At 42.1% G+C, this 26,243-nt stretch overlaps 1 protein-coding gene across 17 annotated transcripts in view; it reads right to left on the bottom strand.

Annotated features, from left to right (window-relative positions):
- The window catches only part of RAI14 (retinoic acid induced 14), a 163,562-nt gene that overhangs the window by 96,377 nt on the left and 40,942 nt on the right, over positions 1-26,243 (bottom strand). The gene's annotated exons all lie outside the window — the stretch shown is intronic.

The raw sequence follows: 26,243 nt of genomic DNA on the forward strand, positions 1-26,243 counted from the left end.
CGCTTCTGAAATCCCACTTTTCTTAGACTGAGTTCAGGATGCCACTTTGGGGTCACTGTCACAAGATAGGGCACTTCAAGTGTCAAACTGCTTGCTAGGCTCTGATGGCCAGTTGTTTGGTCAAGCCTAGATGTTACTGTGAAGGTACTTTGTAGATATGATCAACATTTAAATCAGTAAACTTTGAGGATAGTAGATTATCCTCCATAATATAAGAGAGCCTCATTCAAACACCTGAAGACCATTAAAAAAAAAAAAAAAAGACTGAGATCCCCCCAAAGAGGAATTCTGACTGCCAACTAGCTTCCAACATGGCACTGCAATATCAGCTCTGCACTGGGTCCTCAGCCAAACGTGAAGACTTAAGACTTGTTAGCCCCATAGCTGTGTGGGCCCATTCCCTAGAATTTCTAGACAGGAGACAGGCAGACACAGACACAGAAAGACACGCACACACCCATTCTGGTTCACCATCATTCTATAGCTGTTCCCAAAAAGTGAAACAAGTTTATACTTATTTGATTGTCCCCATATTATACAAGCCTGACTTTACAAATTTTCCCTAAAATTGGAGGCATGTTAGTTTGCTGGGGCTGCTGTAACAAAACGCTATAGGCTGGGAGTCTTAAACAACAGAAATGTCTTTGCTCGCAATTCTGGCAGCTGGGAAGCCAGAGGTCAATGTGCCAGCAGGCTTGGTTTCTTCTGAAGCCGCTCTTGTTGGCTGGCAGGTGGCTACCTTCATGCAGTGTCCTCACAGTCTTTCCTCTGGGTTCGAATACCCCTGGTATCTCCTCATGGGTTCAAATTTTTGACAAAAGTCACACTGGGTTAGGCCCCATTCTAAAGGCCTCATTTTAACTTAGTCACCTCTTTCAAGGCCTGATCTCCAAACACTGTCACATTCTGAAGTTCTGGTGGCTCGGGCTTCAACATATGAATGGGGTGGGAGGCACAATCCAGACCAAAATGGAGGGGCTCTCTGAAAAAAACATGATTTCCTTACTATTAGGCTACATGGATAAATAAAGCTCACTTTTGGGGTAAAGTAATTTGGATGCAAAGAGCCAACTCATCAGAAAAGACCCTGAAGCTGTAAAAGGTTGAAGGGAGGAAGAGAAGGGGAAAACAGAAGATGAGATGGTTGGATGGCATCACTGACTTAATGGCCATGAGTTTGAGCAGGCTCCGGGAGATGGTGAAGGACAGGGAAGCCTGGTGTGCTGCAGCCCACGGGGTTGCAGAGAGTCAGACATGACTGAGTAACTGAACAACAATTTAGAGATAACCTTCCTCTAGATTCCCAGGTGGCGCTAGTGATAAAGAAGCTGCCAGCCAATGCAGGAGATACAAGAGATGGGAATCCGATCCTTGGGTGGGGAAGATTCCCTGGAGAAGGGCATGGCAACCCACTTCGGTATTCTTGCTGGAGAATCTCACGGACAGAGGAGCCTGGCAGGCCATGGGGTCACAAACAGTCGGACATGACTGAGTGACTTTTATTTTCCTCTAGATCAGGCAGAAATGTCCAATTAAGAAAAATATGTAAATCTATTACAACACCGTCTGGCAGAGAAAATAAAGAGATGATTTTAAACAAGAGCCCAAGTCCAAGGCATTGAAGCAGACACTGAATTTCAGGCACTAACCTGTCACTTGGGCAATATTTCACATCTTGCTCGGATGTAGAAAGCAGCAAGGACTTACTTTATCTGCCCCTGACAAGTGAGTCTCCCCGCAGGCTAGATAGTAATCATAAAATAAGTTACCAAACTCTCTTAAGCCTGGGGCCAGGCAGGATGTGAAATCTTTGTAAATATATATTAAAGACATAGTTTTTACCATAAGCTGTTAGGTATTTAATCTAACAGGCAATATCAGCAGGGATCAGTAGAGATCCAAGGCCTTAGACAAGACAGAGGAGGAAAGAATGACGTAGGAAGACAGAAAAGAGGTAAGAAAGGGGATTGAAAGAAGAGGGAAGAGACAGGAAATGAGACAGAACAGGATGAGGAAGCTGGACTTTGTCCCTCCTCTCTTGGTAGCACTGCACCATGCCAGGGTCCTACCTTGACTGAAAAAAAAAAAAAAAGCTAGAACTTCTCATGTAAATAGCATTGTACATTTCCAAAGACTTCACCTCTGTTACCCCTGGTGACGATGAGATGATTAGATGGCATCACTGACTCAACAGACATGAATCTGAGCAAACTCCGGGAGATAATGAAGGACAGGGAAGCCTGATGTGCTGCAGTCCATGGGGTCACAAAGAGTCGGACACGACTTAGTGATTGAACAATTCCTGGTGTATCCCAAACAGCCCGGTGAGATCTCATTGAACTGTGAATGAAGAATGCTGCCTGTCACAGTAGTAAACAAAGGATGTCACAGCCACTACAGGGGCTCCCTACCATGAGCCCTGAGGGGACTCAGGACAGAAAAGAACAGGATCCTTGCCCAAGATAGCTGAGGTGCACATCAAAGGCATAATTTCTTGAGCCCAAACTCTTGCATCTTTCCACACATACAAGAGCGCTAAATTCCTTAACTTGAGATATCTGGTTTTCTTGAATCTTTTGATGTCCTGACTACCTTGCCTTTTTTTTGCAAAAATTCCTATAGATACCCTTACCTCTTTGGAGCAGTCCCTCAGCGCTCTCTGAGAGTCCTTTCTCTTGGCCTTGAAGTCCTTAGCTGTCCGCCAAATTAAACACAATTCTCAACTTTTAGACTGTGCAATTTTTTTCAGTTGATAGAACTGTTATATTTACTTGACAGTTTTTTAAAAATCTGAGACAGAGTCATTGAAGTGACTTATAAAATCTCAAGTAAGTGAATATTTCACAGACTAATTCTAGTCCATAGAAATGATCAACAACACAGTTCTTTTTCACCCCACCATTCCTCCCTTAGGCTTTCTGGTTCATACATAACCAAACCAGGTGATCTCTATGTAATTTCTTTTAAGTTCTGGGTTCACTCTTTCTCCGCAAAATTTCTTTTTGGCTTTATACTCCTGAGGGTTTAGTTTGTTTAGCTTTAAAGATAGCTCTTTGACAAACAAGCTAAAAGAAAAGTGATTGATACATGTTTATCTACTGGGAAAAATAAGAGTGATCACATCTGAAGAGGTCAACTCCTCTCCTCCAGAACTGCTGTTCCAAACACTACAACTTTCCTAGAACAATCTAAATGACTTTAAAATAAATCTCAGGCAAAAAGCTCATGAACTGTTATCAGTGGGGTCAAGGTAGGGTATACAGGTAACTTGACTCTTGTCAGGAAATAAAATAACCTTATGGCACTAGGCAAAGAAAAGGATTGATCTTTGGTTTTCCAAGTGTGTCTTACACCTTTGAGTTCTGCTTTTGGTTGACAACCAAACATTTCTGTGGCTTTTACATGAAAACTCAGGCTCACGTTCAAAGCTGGAAGGTAATATGTATCCTGGGACAGATTTCAAAACCCCATACTCCAGGCCCTTCCTTATGTTCAGTTCTCAGCTTCTGGTAAGTGTACCTGCTGGCAGGTAATGCAGTAACCAAAGGAACACCAGTGCTAGAATCTTCTGGAAGCACAAATGCCTATGAGCTTATAAACTATTTACATACCGTGGCAAACTGTATTTTCCAAAAGTAGCACTACAAGATTTCTGGTCCCATATGGCTATTCCAAAACCTTGCCACCTGCATCAAGAGTCAAGAGTCTATTTTCCCTCCCCTTGAATTTGGAGAAGACTTTGTGACTGTTTCAAGTGCTGGAAAGCAACAGAGGCAACACCAGGGCGATGTGGCTTTTGTCTGGCTCTCTCTCAGGATGCTTCTCTTGAAACCCAGCTACTATGCTGTGAAGAAGTCCAGGCTACAGAGAAGGGACAAAAATGCTTTGAAAAGACTCAATGAAAGTCTAAGGTATGAGCCACCATCAGACAATGAGTGAATGAGCCTCCAGGTGATTCCCACACCCAGGCCTTGCGTCTCCCCAGCTAAGTCTCACATCATGGATCAGAGAGACAAGGTGCCCCAGTGTACCCCATCCAGAAGAGTGTGAGTGTAGTAAATGTTTCATGCCACTAAATTTGGCAGTTAAACAGTCCTAGTAGCTGGAATGTACATTAATACTCACAAGCAAAAAGAATTCACTGATTAATTTGATTTTATACATAACTGGCTTTGGGTCTCTCTTGCAGGTAGGAAAGCGTAGGCAGGAAGCAGAAACACAAATATTTAAGTGCCGACTCCCCTGTGCCAGGCACCATGTAACGTATGAGAAAACTTCAAAACTTCAAGTCCCTCCAAGTTAAAGGTCTGTAAACTTCCTATACATATAGTAGAACAGGGTTTTCATACTTAAAAACATTGGGAATTCTGAAATTGGTTCTCCTATAAAAGTGATACATGGGCATTGTAAAACAATCCATATAGTCAAGAAGCATATAAAGCCAAAAGTAAAACTCCTCTTGCTATCTCCAGCCTTAAACTTACTCCCTGCTGCAGTAACTACTGTTCAAATTTCCTATGAATTTTTGTAGGTATCTTTTAACACATACGAATATATTTGTTTTCTTTCTTTATACATGTGAGCTTAGTAAAGTAAAGTAAATTCGCTCAGTCATGTCCGACTCTTTGCGACCCCATGGACTATAGCCTACCAGGCTCCTCCCTCCATGGGATTCTCCCTGGTGGCTCAGAGGTTAAAACATGTGAGCTTACACCATGTATAATGTTCTCCAAGGTGCCTTTCATTTCTGTTTATCACTGTTCCTTGGACATTTTTCAATGTTAGTACTAATAAATCTACCATGTTCTTTTAAAACAAACCAACAACAACAACAAAAAATTGGGAACCATGAACTATACACCTCGATGCGTAGAATTCACATTCATGCCTGGTAAGTTGGGCTATGTTACCACAGGAAAATGCAAGAGTTGCAAATGAGCAACATTCCGTCTGTGCTGATTTAATAAAGGTGGTTACCCAGGGCACTGAGAGGGCTCCCCCAGCCACAATTCATTAATTTGCTAATTGTTCTTCCCATTGACCACTGGCCAGCATTTTTTCTTGAGCTAATGATGATGTATGTGTCTTTCCACTTCCATATACAGGCGAGTGACAGGGATGGCGGGCAGAGAAGAATGGACCTTTCTCGGTCCTCGGCTTGCCTCTGTCCTTCAGGAAATCCTACTAAGCAGGCATTCTGCTTCCCTTGGGGTAGGAAGGGGAAGGTCGTGATAGATGAGGGGACAACTTTATTATTCATCAGGGATGTACAGCAAGTTCACTACCTCCCTGAGAAATGGGAGCCTGCTCCATTCAGATCTGTGCTAAAGAGGCGAGAATGCTGGTACTTCATGTGCCTTAGAAAGGCTTCTTTCAGAAAAGAAAGGCAGTTTCACCAGTCTTTTGCTATTACATTCACACGGGATGCTGAGCAAGAAGCAACCTCCAGCCTGAGACAAATGGGCATGTCTGGGGTGGGTGGGAGGTACTCCCTCTTCCCAGGGCTCTTTTCTTTAGCTGCAGTAATCAGCATTCATTCCCTTAAGAAGGCCTTGCTTTGGGAGGCAAGTCCTACCATGTGACAGCCCCCAGGCTACTCTCCCCAGCTCTAAGCTCTTAAATCACTACATTCCACAAGGATTTCTTTCTTCTCAAAAAGGGGGAGATAAAGGAGGGGAATTACAATATCTAATGAAGGTGGTCGGTGCCAAAACAACTAAAATTCCAATTCGTAAAATCACGTTTTATTTTTTTTTTAATCAAAGTGCAGTTTTAACAACTGTGTCTATACACCAAACCCCATGATTTCTGCTTGTGAGCTGTTCAGCTCTGATTAAATGGCAAAAGAAGAAAATAAGACTCAAGATTTCTGAAAGCACATTTTCTATTATCATTAACTTTAGGTATGTGAAAAATTTAAGCATTATTGGTGGTGGTAACTCTTCAAAATAAACAGACTTAAAATGAACTACCAACTAATCAGTTTAATTAATAAATGAAAAAAATACATCTTTCATCTCAAGTGCACAACTAGAATCCATTACATACACACACATGCACAAATACACACTTTTAAGATTCACATATTGGCCACCAACAGTCAGAGTTCCCATCTCCCAAATGCGGAGCAGAGGCTTTAGCCCAAAAAGTCCTCCATTCTCTCCTAGAATCTTATCAATCTATCAACTTCAGTGAAGGCAGGAAGGGGAAGACTGTTTCACGGACAGTTATCTGGTCTACCCATGCTCTCCCCCTTACCTTTCAAAGGAAAAGAACCTAGAAACCAAGAGAATAACTGGAACAGTAGGGAAGTAGGAGGAGATATTTTAAGAAATTAACCCCAAATTCATAATTCACTAGCCACATAACAAAAGCAATTGACCTATTTCTGTCTTTCACCACTTCATTTTCTAAATCGAGGCAGGATTGCTGACCAAGTAGGTACATGGCCCCCAGCAGAACCGGTCACAACCAGGAGCTTCTGCCTCACCTGGATTACATGTGTGCATGCTAAGTCTCTCAGTAATGTCCAACTGTTTGTGACCCCATGGACTGTAGCTTGCCAGGCTCCTCTGTCCATGGGATTCTCCAGGCAAGGATAACTGGAGTGGATTGCTATGCCCTACTCCAGCAGATCTTCCCAACCCAGGGATCGAAGCCATGTCTTTTATGTCTCCTGCATTGGCAGGTGGGTTCTTTACCACCAGTGCCCCCAAATTCCCATTATCTCAAAAGATGTGGGCCCCATGAATAACCCATCCATACTTATCCTCTAAAACCTATGCCGTTCCTATAATATAGAATATTTGTCTGTTTGCTTCATCTGTTGCCACAAACAACTCCAGATGTATACTATCAGGCATTTCCGAGGTCAGAGTTCCTTACAGATCACAAATTCCTAGAGGACAGGAAATACAGTTGTTTTTCTTGTACCGGACTATAACTACCCAAATATTGCACACAAAGACATAAATTTCAGCCAGGAAATCCTTTTTGTTGTTGTTGTTAAAGCCTCATTTCCTTCAAAGTATCCAGCCTTATAAAACTTCTGGGAAGATGGATGATAACATTCTTCATTTATAACTGAGGTAAGTGTGATTCATTCATCCACTTACTCCTTCATTCAACAGAGATCCCTTCTTATGTGCCAGGGGATCCAGCAGTGAACTAGCCGAAGCCTAGGTCCTCACAGGGCTGCTGCTCTCAGAGGAGAAACAAGTCTATAGACAGGTCAGACACTAAGAAGTCAGTCAAAGATAAGCAGATGATACATCAAGAGTGACAAAGGTTTACCAAGTGGAAGGAAGGATCAGAAGTGAGAGGAATGTAGGGCGGGGGGGGTGGGGAGGGCAGTGTCAGGGACTCAGTGGACATGAACTTTGGCAAACTCCAGGCGATGGTGAAGGGACAGGGAAACCCGGCATGCTGCAGTCCTTGGGGTCGCAAGGACATGAAGAGTTGGACACGACTTGGCGACTGAATTAACAATCACAACGAGGCTGAGGGAAGAGCTCTCCAGGTGCCATTTGAGCAGAGAGACCTGGAGGAAGGCAGCCCTGTGAGTGCCTTGGGGAGGAGCCTTCTAGAGTGGGAATAGTACATGAAAGGCTGGGTGGGCTCAGGAACTTATAAGCAAGCCTGGAGCAGAATAAACAAGAGGGTGGCTTCCAGACCTGGAAAAGACTCTGCTTGACTGAGTGGGATACCATGCACGCCAAGTCACTTCAGTCATGTCCGACTCTGTGCAACCCTATGGACAGCAATCTGCCAGGCTCCTCTGTCCATGGGATTTTCCAGGCAAGAATACAGGAGTGGGTAGCCATTTCCTCCTCCAGGAGATCTTCCCAACTGATGGATCGAACCCATAGTCTTTTGCGCCTCCTGCATCAGCAGGCACGTTCTTTTCCATTGTGCCACCTGGGAAGCCCGTAAAAACTTCAGTGTTAGTCACTCAGCCATGTCCGACTCTTTGTGACCCCATGGACTGCAGCCCACCAGGCTCCTCTGTCCATAGAATTCTCCAGACCAGAATACTGGAGTGGGTAGCCATTTCCTTCGCCAAGACCCAAGAACTGAACCTGGCTCTTCTGCATTGCAGGCAAGACTCTTTACCGTCTGAGTCGCTGGAGCTTTCCGTACTTAAGCAATTACGAAGTTAGAGTAAAAAATCTGAAGTTTTCAATATACACTAATTTATTAGTTACAGAACTGGTTTCTAACACCTGAGAATTTGTTATATTAAAAGACTTTTTATTAAAAATAAAAAAATAGCTTTGCTAATGTGACACAGAGTTGAGGGCATTTGCATCAGACAGGCCTGAGCTGAATTCCAGCTCTGCTACCTCCTAGCTCTGTGACATTGGGGAAAACTTTCCATTTTTGAGTCTCAGCTCCTTCTATAAAATGAGGAAATACTGCCTTTACTGCCAAAGCAGAAATACTATATCCAAGCATCTATTAAAATACTGGGGTGCTTTTTGATAAACAGTCTTTTCTTTGTATAACCCAAATATCCCTGACCCCCAAACACAACAACATTCCTGTAGGGAGATGTCAGGGGAATGTTCATGGCCTTGAAGTCCCCTTCTCTGGCTCCACCATTTCTTCAATGGCTGGAATTGACTTTCATTGCGTATATACTGTTTTCAAGGCTGGTTTACTATTTTCAAGGCTGGTTTACTGCTGTTGTTTTCAAAGCTGGTTTCAAGTTCTAATCTTAATAGAATCAGCAAACACCATCCATGCCCCTTATCCGAGAGGTGGACAGAAATAGTAAATGAAAAACAGAATCCTAAGGCTAAGAATTTCTGAGAATGTCAGGAAGGTATTTGAACATAGTATTGCTAATTGCATATTAAACACTCCTGGGTCTTGTACTGAACAGAAGAGGCTTAATTATTATTACATGCTGTTCGATTTTTAAAACTCAGAGTTCTTGCTTCCTTTCCTGTCCAATAATTCGTTAGGCCAATATTTCTTACTTATGGCAACATATGATCACAATCGTATGATCTTGAGTTCAGGACGGAGTGAAACCACTCAGACCTGAAAATCAAACAGAAAATCACGCTTCTGGTTTCTTGGCTGGAATGTCCACTAGGAAGTATATATACTTAATTTTGGTTCCCTTCACTTTCCTATCCCAATTAACCCAATGCTACATTCACACGGCTGCCTAAAAATGTAAACTAATTTTGCAAATCTCAGTTGGGTTTATGTGTGTGTGTGCTCAGTCATGTCCAACGCTTTGCAACTCCATGGACTGCAGCCCACCAGGCTCCTCTGTCCATGGGATTATCCTGGAAAGAATTCTGGAGTGGGTGGCCATTTCCTCCTCCAGGTAATCTTCTTGACCCAGGGATGTTTAATGTGACTTTAAAAGCTATTCTAAACAACACTGGTTGAGCAACAGAAGCCAGCAAGTAGAGGATTAAAACGACTTATTAATGGATGCTTGAAAGTGATAGAGAAATCTAGTAATGGAGTCTTTATGGTTGAAATTTAGAACTCTATCTGAAGAATTTTAAACAGTTTTAATAGAACTAAAATTCACTACTCAAAAGAAAATAAAATTCAAATAGACCACCTCAGCATCTTCTGGAGCACTCATGGAAGGTGCTTTGAAATGTTCATTAAATTCATGTTGATAGTCACCTCACAAAGACTGTACCTTCAGTTCAGTTCAGTCGCTCAGTCGTGTCTGACTCTTTGCAACCCCATGAACTGCAGCATGCTAGGCCTCCCTGTCCATCACCAACTCCCGAAGTCCACCCAAACCCATGTCCATTGAGTCACTGATGCCATCCAACCATCTTATCCTCTGTCATCCCCTTCTCCTCCTGCCCTCAATCTTTCCCAGACTCAGGGTCTTTTCAAATGAGTCAGCTCTTCGCATCAGGTGGCCAAAGTATTAGAGTTTCAGCTTCAACATCAGTCCTTCCAATGAACACCCAGGACTAATCTCCTATAGGATGGACTGGTTGGATCTCCTTGCAGTCCAAGGGACTCTCAAGAGTCTTCTCCAACACCACAGTTCAAAAGCATCAATTCTTCAGCGCTCAGCTTTCTTTATAATCCAACTCTCACATCCATACATGACCACTGGAAAAACCATAGCTTTGACTAGATGGACCCTTGTTGACAAAGTAATGTCTCTGCTTTTTAATATGCTGTCTAGGTTGGTCATAACTTTCCTTCCAAGAAGTAAGCATCTTTTAATTTCATGGCTGCAATCACCATCTTGCAGTGATTTTGGAGTGCAGAAAAATAAAGTCAGCCACTGTTTCCCCATCTATTTGCCATGAAGTGATGGGACCAGATGCCATGATCTTAGTTTTCTGAATGTTGAGCGTTAAGCCAACTTTTTTCACTCTCCTCTTTCACTTTCATCAAGAGGCTTTTTAGTTCTTCTTCACTTTCTGCCATAAGGGTGGTGTCATCTGCATAACTGAGGTAACTGATTTCTCCTGGCAATCTTGATTCCAACTTGTGCTTCCTCCAGCCCAGCATTTCTCATGATGTACTCTGCATGTAAGTTAAATAAGCAGGATGACAATATACAGCCTTGACGTACGCCTTTTCCTATTTGGAACCAGTCTGTTATTCCATGTCCAGTTCTAACTGTTGCTTCCTGACCTGCATATAGGTTTCTCAAGAGGAGGGTCAGGTGGTCTGGTATTCCCAGCTCTTTCAGAATTTCCCACAGTTTATTGTGATCCACACAGTCAAAGGCTTTGGCATTGACTGTACCTTCATCTGAACTTAAAAAGCCTGTTTTGTTTTTGTTTTTGTTTTTTTAATCACTCATGCAGCACTTAAGATTCTATTCTGAATATTCTTCTTCTACATGTAAATGTCTTATCCCCCCAGAAAAAAGTGCAGCTCCCCTATGCCAAGAACCACGTCTCCCATTTTCTGTGGGGATCCAGGGCCTTGCATCTGGCTGGCACTAAATCTGTGTCCTTAAATATTCTGTGATTTCTCCTACAAAGCTGCATTTCTCCAAGATGGTCCTGTCCAAGGTGCACAACCCATGGTTGTGAAGTAAAAAGATTACCTATCACATGGCATTATCCACCCCCCCCACATCCCACACATACAACCCTCCCCTTTCTTAGACATTTACAATGTACATTAACAGCTTAAAGGCACCAGGCAGTCCTGTAATAAACAAACCTATTTATTTTGCTGAAAGGTACACGCTCCAAACTTCTTTGACACAGGAAACTTTTCTTCCTTATAATGCCTGTTAAAAATTCAGCAGAGCCACGTGAGGAAACTGGCCTAAAATATCTGCTGCTAAGTCGCTTCAGTCGTGTCTGACTCTGTGCAACCCTATAGACGGCAGTCCACCAGGCTCTGTCCCTGGGATTCTCCAAGCAAGAACACTGGAGTGGGTTGCCATTTCCTTCAATGCATGAATGTGAAAAGTGAAAGTGAAGTCACTCAGTCGTGTCCGACTGTTAGCGACCCCATGTCCTGCAGCCTTCCAGGCTCCTCCATCCATGGGATTTTCCAGGCAAGAGTACTGGAGTGGGGTGCCACTGCCTTCTCCTAAAGTATCTGAAACAACATCATATATACAATGAAGTGCTCAGTAAATGACATACATGAGACATGGTACAGTTCACAAGGTGCTTTCAACACATGATGACTGAACTCCCTCAATAGACAGACAAAGTAAGAAATATTTAAAGTAAGAAATTTTAAAAAATAAGGAAACTGTCTTACTTCCCTCCAACGCCCTTGACTTCTCACTCACATCCCTTTCTTTATGCATCTATTGACTGAAAACTTCTATTTCTGACTCTGAGTCACTAAGGATATGTGACAACTTATTTTTTCCACAAAGGGACTTGTTCCCACATCTTGGAACTGAGAGAGTCCTTAGATATAAATTACAAATTGTTCCCTTTACCCTTGCAGGGAGAAATAGCAGGTTTTAGTTTTAGAAAATTTACCTTAGAGACACAGAGAAATTGGGTGACTTGGTCAGTAATGTGATTTTAGCTTAGAGGAAAGTCAAAGTTCCACATTTAGAGATACATCAGTTAAGGATTAGGTTCAACCATATACGAAAGGAAACTCAACAAAATGGTGCCTTAAACAAGATAGAAGTCTTGACACATAAACAGAGTTTGAAAAGAGTCAGTCCAGTCAGACAAGGCAGTTGAGACTGGGACTCTACCTGTTCCACCACCTTAATACAAGCCTTCCATCTTTAAGGTCACCATAGGGCCCAAAATGGCAGCTGGAATGCTAGCCATCGAGTCCTGATCCCAGGCAGAAAATAGAGGATGATGGCAGAATAGGTGAAAAACAAGTAACTTTCAGGAAAGTTTTAAGATCCCTATGGAGACTTTCCCCAGTCCCCATGTCAGCTTCTCCTTGGTCACATGTGATCTTTAAGCTGAGTACACTGAATCCCAAATTTTAAAAATGAAGTCCTATTACTACGAAAGAACAGGAAAATGGATGTTGGGTAGTCGACTAGCAACCTCTGCCAGGAAGAAGGAATAAGATATTAGAACCTTACTGTCTTAGGTTGCTGGTCAGAAATCATTTAGTCCAGTGTTTCTCAAGTTTATGGGTAAGAGTCATGTGTGTGGGGTGGGTGGTAGAGGGGTAGGAGGGAATATCCTCATTGAAATATAAATTCCCATGCTCCACCCAGACCTACAGAACCAGAATCTCCAGGGAGACGACCTAGAGATTTTAACAAGCACCCTAGGTGATTCTTATCATCAAGCAAGTTTGGGAACCACTGAAATCTGCTCTTTCCCCTAGCTTGGTAGTTTCAGCAAATTCCTGAGTCTCGGTGCCCCAAAGGCAGTCAGTCCATCCTTGAGTAACAAGAGACATGGACATACTCCCTCATACTGACACAACTTTCATCATCAGAGTGCCAACCCTACAGGAAGAACCCAAGGGGGCCTCACCATTAAGGAACCGTACCAAAGTAATTATGAATCCAGCAACCAAGTGCTTTAACCCACCAGCCCCACCACATGAACAAACACGATTGCTAAAGAGAAAAACCACAAGCCCCAAATGGTGTCACATGGCTAAAGCCCATGTGACCAAACCTAGATTTAATACCCAACCTAACAGTCGTTTTGACTTTCACCGGAAGTGTAATCTTAATCAACCAGTCTGGAAATTTTTTTACTGTTGTCATTTTTTTTTTTTTAATTTTTGGCTATGTTGGGTCGTCACTGCCATGTACAGGCTTTTCTCTAGTTGTGGTGGGCCGGGGCTACTCTTCGTTGTGGTTTATGGGCTTCTCCTTGGAATGGCTTCTCTTGTTGCGGAGCACAGACTTCAGGTCCAGGCATCAGTAGTTGTGACACACAGGCTCAGTAGCTGCAGATCACCAACCTGAGATCTCCCAGGCTTCAGTAGTTATGGCTCTCAAGCTCTCCAGCGCACACTCAGTATTTGTGGTGCACGGGCTCAGCTGCTCTGCGACATATGGAGTCTTCCCGGACCAGGGATCGAACCTGTGTCCCCTGCATTGGCAGGTGCATTCTTATCCACTGAGCCACCAGGGAAATCTAGTCTGGAATTTTCTGATCAGCACCAGTGAGGTCTCCTGAGCCCTCTTCTCACCCTCCAGAGGAAGGGGCAGCAATCTGCATGATAATGGCCCCTGCCTTGCCTGCTTCCCTCCCTCAGAAGGATAATGTCCTGCCTAAAAAAAAAAAAAAAACAAAACTGATCCTTTCTTTCCTTGACTAATAGCCCAAAGCCCCTTCTTTCTGTATACGCCTTCCATGTTGTACAGTCCCTTGAAGCACGCTTCTGGTTGCTGGAGGTGGCGCTGCCCTATTCATGAATCACCTGAAAAAATTAGTTAAACCTTCAAATGGACATGGTTGAATTTTGTCTCTTAACATGATCAAACAAAATCAGTCCATTTCCTTACAGAAAGCTTGAGAATGACTGTTCTCTCATTTTTTCAAGCATATTTTTATGCCAACTGGGACATATGTTTGACAAGCATCAGAGTCCCCCAGGCTCCAGGTGCCCTGCAGTATGTTAGGACCCTCCAGCAGATTGTTTGAAAGCCTTTAGCCTGTAGCTGGATGGGTTTTTCTTTGAAGATTTTTTTTCTTTTTTTGGCTATGCACAGTTGCATGACTTCAGTTCCTCGATCAGGGATTGAACCTAGGCTCCAGCAGTGAAAGGGCTGAGTCCTAACCACTGGACTGCCAGGGAATTCCATCTTTTTGAAGTAAAACTATAGATCCCAGGTGGCTCAGTAGTAAAGAATCTGCTTGCCAAGGCAGGAGACGTGGGTTCAATCCCCTAGAGGAGGAAATGGCAACCCACTCCAGTATTCTTGCCTGGGAAATCCCATGGACAGAGGAGCCTGGCGGGGTCAGAGAGAGTCGGGCACAAGTGAGTGTCTGAGCACGTATGCACGCACACACAGCTCAAACGTGCAGTGCACGCTGTAACACGTAGAAGTCACTCGTTCCTGATTTGGAGTCTAGTTTTCCTGTCCATCGCAACATTTATTTCCTCCAAACAAATGTACTACGGACCATGCGTTCTACCATTCTAGCAGTTCAGCTTCTATCTGCCATAATTTTTCTACTGAAGAAAATGAGTCCAACCTGCATTTAGTCTGATGTTTCTTTATGAGTGAAGAATTCCACCTTTAGAATGAATAAAAGAACGAAGTAAACATGTTAAAGGAAGATTCTTTTTCATGTGTCGGTGTTACAGTCTGAATTTTTCCTCCAAAAAACAGATATATTGACGTCCTCACCTCTGGTACATCAGAAGGTGACCATATTTGGAAATAGGGTCTTTCTAGAGGTAGTTAATTTAAACTGAGGTTAACAGAGTTTGCGCTAATCCAATGGACTGCTGTCCTTATAAACAGAGGAAATTTGGACAGATAGACACCTGGAGGGAAGGCAGAGGATTGGAATGATGAATCTCTAAGCCAAAGTAGTCAAAAGATGGCCTGCAAACTACCAGAAACCAGGAAGAAACATGGACGACAAGTTTCAAAAGGACCATACTCTTGCAAACCTTGATTTCAGACTTCTAGCCTCCAGAGCCCAAAGACAATACTACTTTTGTTGTTCTAAGCCACTTTGGTTATGGAGCTTTGTTTCGGCAGCTCTAGCAAACAAACACAATTGGTTAGTGAGAATGTATTTCTTCACTGAGGTCAAATTCAAACGTCCCTGATCTAAGACTGAAGCTATCTGCCTACACAACTCAGTCTGAAAGCCAAACAAACTGCAAATGTCCACTTGAAAACAATTCAAATTGCTCTAAATGCAGCTTTCCATCGCATTTGATTTCTCCAGGATGCTTTGAAAACCAGGTTTTTCTACTTATCACTGGGGGATCGGTAGTAGGTGAAGATGGAGGTAATTCATCAAGATGCTTCTCAGATCAGAAGTATCTGCGATACTTACTTTCTTGCTACATGAACACTTGCTATCCTGGATCAGTGGTTCTAAACACTTTCAGCTCAGGACATTTACCCAGCCCAGGGTCCTCTCCAGAAGCTTTGATTCAGTTGGTTTTGGCGAGGGGGATGGTTGGGCACAGCAAGGGGCAAGAGGCAGAAATAGTTTGGGATTTAGTTTTTTTTGAAGCTTCCCAGGCAATCTTAATGTACAGTGGGAGTTAAACAACTGCCCAAGATTATAGGGGTTATGGTTTTTTTTCAACCAATGGCTTGTGTGGGGGTTCAGTGGCTGGTGGGGTGTGGGGGTTGTCCAAAATTCAGAAATAATAGGAAAACCCATCCTGTGTGAAACTGACATTAAGTAGCTACAGACTTTGAAAGCTGACTTTAGAAATTAATTTCCGTATGAATAACTGTTCCATCATGGTTTGATTAGCAATGTTTTAACTAAATGGCTCTAGGCAGGCTCTTAGGCATCTAATTTTATCTGTGGCATAATAGTCTTTTATATTCAATCTCACCCTCCATAGTTTTAACAGAAAGCTACAATTTTAGTATTTTTTTAAAAGCTACTGATACTTTCGCTATTGCAAGTTGGCAAAATATCCAAATTCAGAGCTACCCACCACTTAGGAAATATGTTCAAATAAACTGAAGCCAAGTTTTTCCTGTTTCGTTTTTGGTGAAAGGGGCAAGGAAATTACTTGACAACTGTTTACAGCTGGCATGTTTATTCAACTGATCAGAACTCTAAAGACTTCTTAAAAATTCTAAATTTCTTACTGCTTAGCTGCTTTGTTACTCTCAATATGGTTCTAAAGAGTATATTACATTATATCTTCAATTATAGGTAGATAAAACTTAGGAGTTGAGCTTTTATACTACCTAATTTCTGGACAACATAAACTTTCCTTAACAGAAAAAAAAAGATAACCCTTCCTAACTCTACTTCAGAAACAAAACGTATTCATAAATACAGTAGACATCTGTGACATAAGAGCCTTTTCCTTCCTCTATTCCTATCTCAATCTCTTTCTTCTTTGGCCATTTTATAAAGCTTTGATTTTCCCCTTGGAGAGGTCAGAGACAGATTTCCTGTCTAGGGCCCTGCCTTTGTGCTTAAGGAAACATGAAGGAAAAAAAAAAAAAAAGACCCTCATGTTTCAAAAAAATAAGGTCATTATAATCACTCAATACAATAGGATCACATTCTTCTTCCCAAGTGTTCTTAGTTAGTAGGAATTGTAAGAAATGCCAAGGACGAGAGGAAGAAGGTACATTCCGACGAGGCACTGGGGAGACTTGAACATGCTTCAATTAAGATGTGTATTCTTTTTTTTCCACATGCTCCTGGGACTTCACACAGCTCCAGTAAAAATAAATGTACTGCTTTCTGACTCTCTTAGAGAAGCACTTACCAGTGGATGCAGAGATGAATGGGAGCACAGGGGGTTTGGAAAGTGACTTTACCAGGAAATACAGGACGTTAAAGCTTAATGAGACTTTTGAGAGCATCTTATTTTACCCATGCGCAAAGCCAGGGAGGTGAGCTGACTTGCAGGAGTCTCAGGCATGTAATTGGCAGAGCTAAGATCCGTAAATGTAGCCTGCAGCCCTGTCCACAAAATCAGCTGCCAAGCCTTGACGCCATTCGGAAGAAACAGTAAAACGCTGAGCCAACAACCTCTTTGCCTCTTCGGGCCTCATGTTTTGCATATTTATCATCTCTTAATATGCTATAATTGATGTGGGGAGCGGTGAGAGCTGGAGGTCTTGATTGAGTTACTGCCTCTTGTTAAGATGATAAAAAGCTTTTCTGGAGTGGAAAGAGGTTATCTCTCCCCATACACGCAATTCTCCGTTCAAGGTCAAAGAACCACGTGTGGCATATCCAGAGGGGGGCACAGGCATAGCTTTGGGGCCCCAATGGTGGTACAGATAACCTAGGGCTCCAAGATGAGAAAAAACACTCCTGTTGTAACAGGAGCCGCCAACAAAGAGTATACTACACAGATCAAGACGAAAAAGCTTGCAGTACCTTGCGCATGGTGATACACCAGGCAAAACACCCGTGCAGTGACGTTCTGAAATAAAACATTTCTTCCATGAGTTCAGAACTTCATGGCTCAAGTGTCACCTTTAAAATGTCAACATAAGTGTCTAAGCAGCCTCAAATCCATTACTCAGCCAGAGATATTCTGACTAAGGGGCCCCCAAATGGGACAAAAGCCATATAAAGGCAGAAAATAATCCTTAAGTGGCATTATATTGATGTTTACCTTACAAGAAATCTTCACTGTGCTCAGTTTAATGAGTACCATTCAATCTGGGAAGATACATTCCATGGGTCACCTAAAGCCAAGGCAGCTGAAGTGGGTGGTTTAACATTTCAAGGAAAAATATGAATTATATGAAGGTCAAGTCCCCTTTTTAAAGGAGATTAGGAGGCAGTACCAAAATAAGGAAGTGGTTATAAATCTGAATTCCAAGAATGGTAACTCCCTTGTATGGACAGAGCAAAACTCCGGGGCAGAACAATTACATTCCTATGCTAAAAGAGCACTTCACAGAAAAAAAACACACAAAGGCCAAAATCACATATTTTAAAAAACGAATCTCATTGAGATACTCCATATTGAAATTCATGTGGCTAAACCAGCAGCTACAGCTCAAACTTCTCTCAGGTTTGGAAGGCAAATGGTAGGCTGTGACTTTTTCCAGCACAGAAGTTGTTGGCATACATCATGAGAAAAACGGAGAAGGGCTCTAAATTGCTCCCACAAAAGCAAATATAAGGGAGTGAAGTGCTCCCAAGTGTGAAGACAGCTGACTGGGTTAAGGTAAAGAAATGACTCAGGTGACCAGTTTTATCATTTTACTTTGTCTTAACAGTTCTGTGGCTTGCTTTTTCAACTCTGCTGTTTCTTATTAGTGTCTATCAGTGCTGTCCAAGAGAAGTAATATAAGCCGTATTTTATATTTTCTGAGAGCTGTATTTAAAAATATAAAAAGAAATGGATAAAATTAATGTTTCATATAACCCAACATAACCAAAATACTATCACTTCGGCATGAAATCAACATGAAAACTATTAACAGGAATTTTACATCCTTTTCATACTAAGTCTTCAACAGCCTGTATATTTATGTTATTGTTGTTCAGTAGCTCAGTCATGTCCAACTCTTTGTGAGCCCATGAACTGCAGCAGGCCAGGCTTCCTTGCCCTTCACCATCTCCCGGAGTTTGCTCAAACTCATGTCCATTGAGTCGGTGATGCCATCCAACCATCTCATCTTCTGACGCACCCTTCTCCTCCTACCCTCAATCTTTCCCAGCATTAGGGTCTTTTCCAGTGAGTAGGCTCTTCCCACCAGGTGGCCAAAGTACTGGAGCTTCAGCATCAGTCCTTCCAGTGACTATTCAGGACTGATTTCCTTTAGGATGGCTGCTTTGATCTCCTTGCTGTCCACGGAACTGTCAACAGTATTCTATCTCAATTGTAATGCTACATTTTTATCAGAAATACCTGATGTGTATTTAGATTTCACATAATTTATTCTTGAACAGGTAAATTCACAAACTTAAGTTGTTCTAAGGTAAAAAGTTTCCAACATCTGAACTGAGTAACCCATTTCTAAATTGAAGTTGAAAATAAAATTTTCAATTCCATTCCTTAGCCACCCTAGCCACGTTTCAAGGGGTTACAGGAGGGGACAACATAGGTCTCAGACAAACATCCCTGTCCCACCATTACAGGAATCATTTCTCCCTCCAACTGCCCACGGAATATAAAAGCTGGGCAATAAAAGTCAGTCCATAAGGAGAAAAAAAAAACTCCTTCATTATCCAAAACTGTCCTGAAATTCAGCTTATTGAATATAGAAATGGAAGAAACTTTTTAAAAATAGGTTTGACAGATGAGTTTATTACTTAGGACAAATTAGAAAGTATTTGCAAAAGGGATCTGAATAACTTGAACACTTTTATTTAATCTTCACACTATCCTGGGGGTGGGTACTTCTCTCATATTCCTATTGTATTGAATAGGAATCAGAGGTTCAGAGAGGTTAGAGCTATTAAGTGAAGTGCAGAGAAACTGGGCTTTTTTTTTTCCCCCTTTCTGTAATTTTTACCTTTCGGCCGCATCATTTGGCATGTGGGATCTTAGTTCCCTGACCAGAGATTGAACCCAGACCCCCTGCACTGGAAGTGTGGCATCTTTACCATTGGACTCACAGGGAAGTCCGAGAAACTAGGCTTAACTAATGAATGAAATTAACTCTCAGGAGATAACTCTGGATTCTGTGCAAAAACACCGTTCAGCCAGTCAAGTAATTACAGATACTAATTCCCTTGTAGAGTTCAGGAAAGACAAAGCACACTGATGAAGTGTTCATCCACACAGCTCTCCATCTGTGTTGTAAGCGCCATAAACGATAAATCCTTCACTTTCAGTGGTGAAGGATTTCTCTTTCCTCTCATAGGACAAAGAATCTCTGGGGGTGAGTCCCAGTAATCAGCAGTTATAAAAGCTTTCTGGGTGGTTGTCATATAAAATGAGGGTTGACAGCTATAGGACTAGACCTCAAACTTGAGTTGACACCAGAATAGCCTGGGGTTGGGGGCTTGGCTGGGCTCCACTCCCAGAGTTTCTAGTTAGGTAGCCCCAAATTTGCAGCTCTAACAAGTTCCCCAGGAATGCTAAGTGGATGGTCCAGACAAGGCACTTGGAGAACGACCAAACTAAAAGAAAGATAAATGTACTTAAATAAGGTGAAGAAAAGAACCACCACAGTCTTTTACAAACCCTGTTGTGTAGGGCAATTTACTAGGCCTGCGATGGTATCAGCAGAGGGCCCCTAGGAGATAACTGCTGCAGTCTGAGATGGATTGAATGCCACAGGCTTGGCCTTCTTCTCCTTTCAGGTCAGAATATGCAAAAAGGCAGACCAAGACACTCAGAAGCTGCTGAAGCTTAAACCTAAGGGACCCCTTCCCTGTATGAGTCCCTCTCAAGGCCTGGCAATATGTTCCCAGTGTATGTACATATATTTTTGTTTGTTTTGGTCTTTGTAAAATTTGTAAAGTAAAAAAAAAAAAAAAACTTTTAAAGGAGGGTTCCCATATACTTCTGTATAACCCTCAGTTTCCACAAAACTTGGATCTATCCTTAGAAGTCTCTTACCTTGTTCATATCTTCCATCACAAGTATGTTTAAGAACTTACTGTTATCTCTCAATAATATACAAAACACCTTTCGCTAATAGAGTTCTGCAACATGTTTAGTGACTTTGTAATATGTACTCAAAAATGTACTCAGCCATTTTTTTTTTTTCTATAACGCTAAAGTGGTTTCTAGTTTTCATATATTTAAGAGTATCATCAGGGTGAATATCCTTAAGGCTAAATATTTTCACCCATCCTTATTTCCTAAGTATTCCTCTAAGTGTTGATATGTACCATATGCATTTGCTTTTTGTAATTATAATGTTATATAATTTTGTAACTTGAATCTCTCTCCACTTAATTTATTAAATGCACTTTCCGAGTTGCTGCATAATTTTTTAAGCTTAGTATTTTTAAGAACTCTAGGACATTCCTCTCTGTGGATGGAATAATTTATTTGCATACTCCTCCAAAATATAGGTTACTCTCCATTTTTATTAATGTAAATAATATGACAAAAAAATTCCATGCTTTAGATTCTTTCCTTCACATAACTTCCCTTCAGTGGATCAAAAATCTTAACAGTGGCTAACCCAATAGTATTGTTTATTAAACAGGTTTATAGTAGAGAAATGAATGTGTGAATAGAGCTCACAATGGGCTTGAAAGTTATCAAAGCCTCAAAGATAAGTAACATTCACCACGTTACACCTGGAGCCATGAGCTGAGACCTCTGTCTGATTGAGGACTTGCTTGACTATTTGAGAGAATTCTTCCGCAGCGAGGAACAAGCTGTACAGACTCTTTTTGACAAACTTTGGCAAAATGACTTAGAAATACATTTGTAAAAATGAATAATGATATTACGACTTTCTTTAAATGAGGTTGGCATAGCCACTCCATCTTAACCACAACCTAAGCACTGTTTTGTTTCTAGTATCGAGGGGCCATATCAAACACTAATCAAACACTCCAGCTCTCTCATGACCAAGGAAACACAGATGCTAGTCTGTAAACTGGGTCTCAATTTACATAATTTTTGCCCATATGACACAAGCTAGTTCTTTAGCCTACATCAGATCCAAGTTCGTGACTGGTCTTGGTGTGGTTCTCCAACCACTTCAGCTAAGGAACTACAGACACCGAATAACTTCACAGCATGGATACAAAACCCAGTTGGGTTGTACATAACAAGCCAGGCGCTCTGATGATGCTTGTTAATGTCATATAACACAATCAGAAGTGGCCAAGAGGACATTCAGGCCACTCTGAAGGAAACCCACCCAGAAAATCCCTCTGCCCATCTATTTCTGTCCACATGGGGAGAGTACCAAATATTGAGCAAACAGGAGCCAGAGGAATGAGGGGGGTGGGGCGGTGCGCTGGTGACAATGGGCAGTCTTTCCACGCTGCTCTCATTCATTTATTCATCACACTCTCTGGAGAAGGGAGCTGGGCTGGACGCTGCAGACAGAGCAGGGACAATGATCTCATCCTGCCTACTATGGTTCTCTGTGTGGGAAGGGCAGAAGTGGCTTTCCAAATGCACTCCAAAAGGCAGGAATCTATAGTATCAGGCTCCCACAACTGTGGGACTTACTTGAACACTCAGCAGAACTTAGCAAACAACCCAAGTTCCAGCTCTTCATGGGGCACAGCTGATGCCCTGAGAGCCATCCCAGGGCCAGATCCACCCCTCAGGGATAGCTGAGCCCCTAACAGTCAAAGGCCCAGCCAGGCTGGCCTAAGTCCAGCCCTTTGTAATTTTCAACACAAAAAACTGTACAAACACTCCTAAAGTCGCAGGTCCCAATGTATCTGCAGGTCTGGATCTTTCAGGAACAGGTCTAACCGCTTCACTTTGCCTTCCATGTTCTCCGCCCCAGCTTATCTCTGACACCAAAGGATTTCAGACCGATCAGTGGGAATCCAGCTACTGGGCTTTACCAGAACATGTTTTGGTCATAGTTTACTCATAATTATCACTGGTTAGTTGCCATTGTACTATGGAAAGAAGAATTTGAAATCCAATCTCAGGACTTGACTTGGCTAGCTGGAGTATTTTGCAGCTCCGCCAGCCAACACCTGTGCACAGCAGCCACTACAGACACTGTGGGGAAGGCATGGCTTGTGGGGGAAGGTGTGGCTTGTGGAGGCGTGGCTTTGGGAGGCGTGGCTTTGGGGAGGTCTTGACTTGTGGAGAGGGCGTGGCTTTTGGAGGGCGTGGTTTGTGTGGGAAGGCATGGCTTTCGGGGCCAGAGTCCCCAGGCACCAATCCTGGTTCCTGCTTCACCTTTCTGATTTGGACAGATGTTCTGTTAAATTGTGTCCTCCTGTAATTCACACGTTCACATCCTCACCCCATTACCTTATTTAGAAATAGGGTGGTGACAGGTGTGATTAGCTAAGATGAAGTCATTCTGAAGAAAGGTGGGCCCCTAATCCAATAATACTGGTGTCTTATTTCCAGTATGAAAAGGGGAAATTTGGACAGAGACCCACACACAGAGAATGTGTGTGAAGATGAAGGCAGAGATCTGGGAGATGCACGCATAAGACAAGGAAACGCCAAAGATTGCAGCAAACCAGCAGAAGCGAGGGGAGATGTGGGAACACATTCTTCCTCATGGCCCTCCATCCTGCTGACACCTTGATCTCAGACTCTCGTTGTCCAGAATATGAAACAATACATCTCTGTTATTTAAGCCACTCCATTTATACTACTTGTTACAACCATGCTAGCAATCTAAAACAGCAAGTTACTGTGTCACAGCTTTCTCATCTGTAAAATGGGGATAAGAAAGGTACTCCCTCTAACAAAGACAAGAAGCAGATTACAATTTGTTGTTTAGAACAATGCCTGGCAGAGCAGTGCATTTGAATGTTAATGTTCTCCAAACATTCTTTTTTTTAATCAAGGAGATTCTCACTTTTTAAAAAAAAACAAAAAAAAACCTCTTGAAGTTTCCCACAAAGCTGCTTAGTGAAAGGCGAGTGTGATAACAGCCCACGCCAGATTTCTCAGGAGATGGGGAGTACCCTCCCTTGGCTGGCATGCCGAGGCAGGGTGTGGTACAACAGGAATCATCTTTGCTTTTGGTCTCACACCCACTCAAGGCACTATATCCCTTCCCTCCCCACAGCAGCCACCACAGTCCTGGCCCTTTCCTCCCATTAGCCTCTCAAAAACCTAAACTGTTCTACCATCCCAAATGCAATCATCCTCAACCCTCATTCTCCAACTTTATCAACACCACCCTCCCTTAGTTTTCAATGCTCTGCAGAAGTCCATCCCTCCCACCTAAACTCAGCTATTCAGTTCATCTCCCTCTTGTCGATCTCTCCTCTGGACAATCCCCCACCAGTATTGACTTCCTCTCTTAATCCTAATCTAGCAGTTAAGAAGGCCCAGCCCCAAACTCACCCTTTCCAGTGAAGCCCTCCCTTAACCCTTATAGTATTTATCACTGGGGCTCCTGGTTTTGTTTTAAATGACACAAGCCTTCTGTTGCTGTACCTGTTTCATGCATGTCAATCACAGTATCTCAACTAGACAGGAAACTTAGAGACCATTCATGCATCACACACTACTGAAGACCTACTAATGCCAGGCACCAGGCAAGGCAACAGGGTTAACAGGTATCATTGCGTAGTATTTACTGAAAACTTACTGTGTGCCAGACTTTATCCTAATCCTCACAATGATGCTGGAAGGTGCTGGCATCACCCTAGTTTACAGATGAGAAAATCAAAGCTGAGAGATTATGTAACCTGTTCAATATTGCATAGATAGTAAAGGATAAAACTGGGACAAGATAAACAGGGTTGAGAAATAGTATAATGGGTCAGCTGTAACCAGACCCCAAAGAATGTGAATTAAGGCACTGCCCATTTGGAAGGATGCTAATAATTATATACAGGCATACATCAGAGGTATTATGGGTTCAGTTTCAGACCACTGTAATAAAACAGATATTGCAATAAAGCAAGTCAGGAACTTTTTGGTTTCCCAGTATTATAAAAGTCATGTTTACACTATAGCCTATTAAGTATGTGATAGAATTATGTCTAAAGAAACAATGTGCATAACAGTAAAAAATTATAAAACAAAAAACAATTACAACAGCATTATAAAAGATCACAGATCATGACAACAAATATAACAATAATGAAAAGGTTTGAAATATTGTAAGAATTACCGAAGTATGACACAGAGAAATGAAGTAAGCAAATGATGTTGGAAAAATGGTGCCAAAAGACTTGCTCGATGCAGCGTTGCCATAAACCTTCAATTTTCTTAGGAAAAATAAGCAATATCTGAAAAGCACAATAAAATGAGGTATCCTTATATATGATATATATATATAATATATGACAAGGTGATACATATTAACCACTGACATACTTCCAAATGGGCATTGCCTTAATTTATTCTTTGGAGTCTGGTTATATATCCATATCTGAAGACAGAGCTAGCTATACCATACATTAATGACTTAGATTAAACAGGCGTGCCTACTAAGTTTTGGGGATTTCCAGGTGGCTCAGTGGTAAAGAATCCACCGCAATGCAGGAGACACAGGAGATACAGGTTAGATCCTGGGGTCGGGAAGATCCCCTAGAGGAGAGCATGGCAACCCACTCCACTATTCTTGCCAGGAAAATTCCATGGGCAGAGGAGCCAGGCCAGCTGCAATGCATGGGGTTGCAAAGAGTCAGACATGACTGAGCAGCTGAGCATGATAAGATGGGTGACAATGTGTTTATGGTAAGAGTTAGAATTTAATGCAAAAACCAGAGCAACAGAATTACTGAACAAACTTAACTAAAAAAATAAAATTTAACTAGGATAAATATAGTGTCTTGCATTTGGGTTCAAATATTCAACAGTCCAGGCCTACAAAGACAACGACAAGGCTTTGCAAGCAACAGTGGTAGAAAGAATCAATAGTAAACTATGAATGAGAAGGGGGATTGGGTAAAAAAAAAATTATGTCAGGTTATAGTAATAAAGCTACATGACTGAGAAGTGGAAAAATGCCACTATTTTAAGTTCTTTTGCAACAAATCTAATGTTTTGCTCAGAATTCTAAGCCTCAGCTTGAAAGTATGTCAAACAGGCATATATGTTCAAATAAAACTGATATAGTTAAGAATCCTCAAGTTTCACAATTTCATAGATTGCATACTGACCAAATGAATGTATGCACTTTAATGTAACCTACAACTAAGTTTAAAATGTATAATTGTAGGCTGACATCATTCCCAAACTTTCCTGTGAAGGTGTAGGATCAGGTCAGGACAGTTCCCATCACTGCAAACAATCTCAGAATGATGACTGTATGATATACTTAACACAGATCCTTTTAATCCCACTTCTTATCAAACTCAACCTATTACTGGACTAAAAGGAAAAGCCTGATTGACAACCTAATGTGACAAGTTGGTAACACTTAGGAGCAGTTTCCATTTCAAACATGGAAAAAGCACTTCACGTCACATGAACAGCATGTCCACCAACAGAACGATGGAGAACTGGACAAACGGCAACCAATGTTCACTCCCGGGGTAAAAGCAATCAAAATGACACACCGTTACCACCTAACTCTCTCAGATGAAACTCACTGTGGAAACTGCCCGTGG

Source organism: Ovis canadensis, chromosome 16 (genome assembly GCF_042477335.2).
Source record: "Ovis canadensis isolate MfBH-ARS-UI-01 breed Bighorn chromosome 16, ARS-UI_OviCan_v2, whole genome shotgun sequence".
Taxonomy (NCBI): domain Eukaryota; kingdom Metazoa; phylum Chordata; class Mammalia; order Artiodactyla; family Bovidae; genus Ovis; species Ovis canadensis.